Here is a 6,688-nt window from a genome sequence, read left to right as displayed (position 1 = left end):
ATAAGCTATTTAATTATGTCTTGGGTTAATGTAAAAATGTTTATAGTTTATGGTCAGGAAAAGGTTTTATTACTTAAACTTTCACTACTTTAAGTTAGCAGAGTTTGCATTTGCATGGGCTTAATAGCATAATACAATATTTGATAAGTACAAAAACAAAATGGAGCAGTTGTCGATTAGAAAATTAATAATAATTATAAATAACAATTTGCTAGAATAAAATACTTTTTGGTTTTTTTTAATCACCATTAATAAATGGCATAATATTTATTTATTTCTTTCTTAAATGTACAGTACTGTTTCAGTCTGTAATGATTAAAAACTAGTTTGATCATTTGTTCTAAAGAATTAGAAATTATATGTATAATGTTAAGCTTAAAAACTTCACATTTTGTTAATAAATTTTGTAAATAATCAAAAATAGTTTTTGTTTTAGCATTAATTTATTTAATCAATAAAAATCTTGTAGAAATTGTAAAGATAAAATTTATAATTTAACATTTTCAATTGTTTTTGTGTGTATCATAAAAGTATGTTATTTAATAAAATTTATATTTACAAATAATTACCATAAAGAGAAATTTTTTATATTTACATTCATATGCAAGTTTATTTAATATGGATGACTCAAATATTGTTCCTGAAAGTTGTCTGCTGTTTTTTTCTTTTCTTTTTTTTCATAAGAAATGAGAATAAGAGATTGAAATAAACTTTAATTTCAAAACTACATAAAATTAATTTTAAAAAATTTGTTATGACCATTTTCTTCTTTATACTGTAACTAAAGAGGATCAATTTTTATTAATTTTTACAAACTTCCTGAATAGATAGAGATTATTCTCAAAGAGCAGTTAATTCCATAATTATACTCTTTCTGTCAATTTAAAATTATTTCACAGTAAAATATAGAAAAAAATATGTAAGAACATTATTATGTAGACAATTAAATTAATAATACATTATATTCATTATCTAAACTGATTATGTCATATTTAAAATAACTTTGTTAGATAGGAAATTTTCAGGAATAGTCCAGCCCATTTTATGAGGTTCCTGAATCAGCTTGAACCTAGGAACCCTAAATCAGTAGGCTGAGGCCTTTTCACATTATCAAAAAAAAAAAAGAAACAGGACCAATGTTGCAAATTATGTATAAATCAAATAGTAGCTTGAGTTAATATAGCAAAGAAATCTGATGCTATTTTTATTGATACAGTTAAGAGAAAAAATTTAGTATTATTCTGTATTATAATAGTAATAATACAGTAATTTATTATAATTGTTTATTTTAGTGATATGAGCATTATAAAAAAAATACTACAGTAATCATAAAGTATTGGGAATGGTTCATTTAAACTGCACATACAAAAGGGTGCAACAAATGCTATTGTGCAAAACACTATGTACCAAACAACAAATATAGCATTTGTTGTTTGATACGCCTTTCATTAAGATCTAATAGCAATCCAAACATTATCATCATCTGTTTTTGTTTGCAAATAAATGCTTTTATTGTGTGTAAAGAATTTTTGTGCTGGCAATTTTTCAAAATATCTAGTGTAATTGAGCAAAGAACATGCATAAAATTTTGTTTTTGCAATGGAATTACTGCTACAAAAATGTTGTAAATGTTACAAAAAGCCTCTGTTAACAATAGTCTATCAAAAACAAGAGTTTTTGAGTGGTTCAAGATGTTTAAGGAAGGCAGGGAATGCATCAAACATGAACCACACTCTGACAGACCATCCACTTCAACTGATGAACAACACACTGCTCAAGTTAGATTATGATCATTGAGCACCAAATCTCTAATAATTAAGGGCATTATTGTGTGAGGCGTGGATTTTTTTGGATTTGTACGGGCCGCTTAAACATCTAAATTTTCGGTTAATTAACTTCGGAAAAAATCCGAGGAATTTAAACTATATCGAATTTCACCGAGTTTGTAACAATCAACTGAGGAAGTTTACAGTTAAGTGTGAAGAGTGCACCGTCATCGTCAACAGGAGGCAATGACGTGTCGGCTCTCGCACAAAAAGATATAAAAGGGGAGATCACCGGAAGTTCGGGGCGTCCGCCCACGGAAGGTACTTGTGGACTGTAATCCCATCGGTGAAGACACCATACCCTTCCATACAGACGACGTTCGCCAACTCTCCCTTCCACCTAGAGGTATTTAGGGGTAGATTTTATAAAAGCGCTCTCTCTCTGAACTAGAAACTAGGGCAGCGACCTAGCTAAGAACATAATCGCCAATTTCTGTACATACTTTAAGATAATCGCATTTAGCTTTAGTAGTTTTGTAACTTAGTTTTGTTAATTAATAAATGCTTGTTATTCTGTTGACTTGTCTCCTGTCTAACGGCACCTGCCAGCTTACCAATGCACTCCCCACTCGATTTGCCCTCCTACCGCCATCCGACGACGCCAAGATTGGGCTTCATGAGCCTGTGCAGAGTAAGTGGTCATTATGGGATTAACCCGTGGCCCGCTGCTTGTCTCACACTGGTGTCAGGAGTGAGGTGAAGCCGACTTCCAGGCTTTTGACAGGTTAGTCTGTTTTAGGCAGGTTCGGCTCAGACAAGTTTTGTCCTCCATAAACAGGTTTTCAAAATTTTAGACCTAGGAGTATAGAAGGACTAGGATATAGTCGCATAGAAATGGAAGGCGAAAATCCTCACGTAACTTTGGGAGGACTAGGTAGTTTTAGTTCCTTTACTGCCTGCGTTCTCGGGACAAGCAGAAGGTCCCCGCATTAGCGAGTTTTTTGACTCATTGGTAGATGTAGCAAAATTGTCAGGATGGACAAAAACGCAAATGTCAGTAGCAAAGCTTAGACTTACGGGAATAGCCCGGGAATTCGTCAGAAAAGATAGAAGAATCAGAGACATTGAGGATTTTGAGGAATTTAAGCAGATTATGCTAGAGCGATTTGAAAAAGTTCCTTTTCACCTTCGAGTTCATAAATTTTACGCATGTGTACAAAAGCCAGAGGAAGATGTACAGACATACACAGCGCGATTACAAGCCCTTGCTACCGAAATTGAGATAAAGCAAGAGGGAGCAGATGCAGCGGAGACTGCAATGATTAAGCGCATCCAGAATAAAGAATTAGACAAAAGATTGAAGGCTCAATTTTTAAATGGGATCACCATGCGCATCCGACAGTAAGTCATGTCATGTGAGCCGACGACATTTGATGACGCACTTACAGCAGCAATTAGTGAAGAAAGTATAGAAACTTTGACGGCACAGCCCAGTTTCAAAATCAGACCCATTAAAGAAGTCAAACTGGATACAGGAAGGTCAGTAGAGGATTGGGAAACAATAACCACCGCTATCGAGGAACTTCGATCCTGAGTAGCTGAATTATCAAGCAAGTCGTCCTCACCTAGGAAAGACCAGCTGGATAGAAGAAACGACTATTGTCCGATTTCCTACCCTCGTCTAAGACGAAATAGGCTAACCGCACAGAGGAAGCCCATAACTACCGACGACTTAGATGTCCCCTCCGAGGAAGAGGAGAAATGGCAAGGCATCATTAGAACCACTAGGACTCAAAAGAAGAAGAAACCCATCATCCTGAGGTATGTCAATAATGTTCCAGTCAAATTTCGAATAGATCCCAAATTTAAGGACACAGGTTTGTCAAACGAGGTTGCCAATAAATTAAAAGGGAAGGCCCCAGTAAAATTTGGACAACGAAGGAAGATAGAAGGTCCGAATGGAGATTCCATCTCAACCATAGGTATGACTGTCCCTATTTTTAAGTTTAGAGGACACAAGTTCTCCAGATCATGCAAAATCGTCCGATCAGAAATCACTGCTCCTTGTGAAGGGATCATTGGACGAGATATGATAAAAGAAAGAAGGCTTCATTCTTGATGATGCAAATGAGAAAATAATGTTGCCGAATGGAAAAATTGTTCATTTTTGTTCAAGTTGTAAACCTCGAGGGAAACCGAAAAGACAAAATCAACAGGAAAAGCGACTCTCACTCTCCGAGGTCGACACCGAAGTTGATCCATCGTCATGGGTCCGAATTATCAGGTCGGGAATTCTGGGGAGAGACCGAAGACCTGACCCAGGAAGGATGTCAAGATAGAAATTAGAAGAGTCAACGTGGAAACAGGGGAAACTGAACCGTATCCAGAACCTTCCACATTGGAGTTTCAAGACAGTCCAGATGTAGACACACTAGAAGAAGTAAATCAAAGTGAATAGCATGAGAACTCTACGATTCGAGCCCACTTGAACATACTTATAGGATGGATTCGAACCTTGTTAATCATTTCCTTGATAGGAGGACCAAGCATGTCCATAGAAGATACATCGATAAACCCAGAAGCAATTACTGATATCTCCCCTCAATCACGACCAAGTCGCATACCTCTACCGATTCATCCATCCACAACACTTCCTAGAATTAGAGTAGGACACTTAGAGAGGAAAAAGTCTCACCGCAAATCAAATATTTAGGGAGCAGCAGCATTAAAAATCCTGCGCGTTTTAACTAGGCTTAAAAAAACAATGTTTGAGAGAGAGAGAGCAGTCAGTTCCACAGATTTTTGCATCATTCGATTCTGCAACCTGGAATTTAGTTTATAGGGAACTTTGTGAACTTTTCAACCATGCAAGTCTCAGTGGATTCAACGAGGAAGCTTCAACGGAACAGCTCCACCACCTGGACTGACGTCACTTCAAGATCAACAATGACTGCACGTCGAGAACATCAACAGTGAACTTTGAAACTTTCTCCAAGTCAACTAATAATCAGTATCGACAACTGAGTCACCAACAGAACTGTGACAGTAGATCAACAACCTCCTTAAGGACAATTTATCAAGTTGTAAATCGTGTTGTGAATGCTAACGGCACATGTAACGCGTTGATAGCTAAACTTTCTTGAATTATGTTTTAGTTGAATTGTTATGGTCGGGAATTTTTTGTTATTGTCGGGAAAGCTCATGTCAAGAGAGAGAGAGTGTATTTCAATGTTAAAATTATACTCACAAGTATAATTTTAAAGACAGCAGTGAATGATGTGAGGCGCAGATTTTTTCGGATTTGTACGGGCCGCTTAAACATCTAAATTTTTGGTTAATTAACTTCGGAAAAAACCCGAGGAATTTAAACTATATCGAATTTCACCGAGTTTGTAACAATGAACTGAGGAAGTTTACAGTTAAGTGTGAAGAGTGCACCGTCATCGTCAACAGGAGGCGATGACGTGTCGGCTCTCGCACAAAAAGATATAAAAGGGGAGATCACCGGAAGCTCGGGGCGTCCGCCCACGGAAGATACTTGTGGACTGTAATCCCATCGGTGAAGACACCATACCCTTCCATACAGACGACGTTCGCCAACTCTCCCTTCCACCTAGAGGTATTTAGGGGTAGATTTTATAAAAGCGCTCTCTCTCTCTTTGAACTAGAAACTAGGGCAGCGACCTAGCTAAGAACATAATTGCCAATTTCTGTACATACTTTAAGATAATCACATTTAGCTTTAGTAGTTTTGTAACTTAGTTTTGTTAATTAATAAATGCTTGTTATTCTGTTGACCTGTCTCCTGTCTAACGGCACCTGCCAGCTTACCAACGCACTCCCCACTCGATTTGCCCTCCTACCGCCATCCGACGATGCTGAGATCGGGCTTCACGAGCCTGTGCAGAGTAAGTGGTCATTGTGGGATTAACCCGTGGCCCGCTGCTTGTCTCACAATTGAATATGTTCTATTATTGAACATTGTCAAGCAATTTTAAAAGATTGTTTGGGCTTGTGGAACCTCACTTCCTGAGTTGTCCCAAAAACATTAAATTTTTTCCAAAAATAACATGTTCGAGTGGCCAAGAAAATACTTTCTCAAAGCAAATTGTTCTTGGAATGCACCATTACAGGGGATGAACATGGATCTAACTTTTTGACACCAAACCTGCATCAACAATCAAGTAAATAGTGCTTGAAAAGTGAAGCAAGTCCAAAAAGACATCAATGTTGGTCAAAAATCAAGGTCATGTTGACTGTTTTCTTCAATTGTTGCAGTCTTGTGCATCACAAATTCCTTCTGACTGGCCAAACAATTAACAGAAATATTATTTGAGTATTTTGTGTTGTTTTCATGAAGCAATTTTTAGAAAATGCCCTGATTTTGGCAAGAAAGGTAATAGATTTTGCACCATGATAATGCATCTGCTCAAACTGCTCTTGTTGTTTGTGAACTTATGGCCAAAAATTCAACAAATACAGTGGTTCCACAAGTTACTTATTCACCCAATGTGGCACCGTGTGATATTCTTCTATTTCCTTGACTAAAATTTTCACTTTGTGGTCACTGTTTTGAGTTGACTGATGCTATAAAACAAAATTCACTGCAAGTCCTGAAGGGGTTTCATGAAAACAACTTTAAAGCATGTTTTAAAGATTGGAAGAAACATTAGCATAAGTGCATTGCAGTGGGAGGGGTTGCTTTGAAGGGGACAAAATAAATTTTGATGAATAAATTCAAATCTTGCATTTTATTGAACCATACTTTTTGATCAGAGATAATGTTCATTTTGCCATGCATTAATATATTGTACAATTCCTGTGAAGTGATTTTTTTTTTCTAAAAATTTTAAAAATTGAATACATTATAAATGTTTGATTCAGAAAGTATTTTTATTAATAATTTAATAATAAAATATTTA

Source organism: Centruroides sculpturatus, unplaced genomic scaffold, assembly GCF_000671375.1.
Source record: "Centruroides sculpturatus isolate CEXI.00-Female unplaced genomic scaffold, Cexi_2.0 scaffold549, whole genome shotgun sequence".
NCBI lineage: Eukaryota > Metazoa > Arthropoda > Arachnida > Scorpiones > Buthidae > Centruroides > Centruroides sculpturatus.
Note: the sequence above shows the minus strand (reverse complement) of the source record.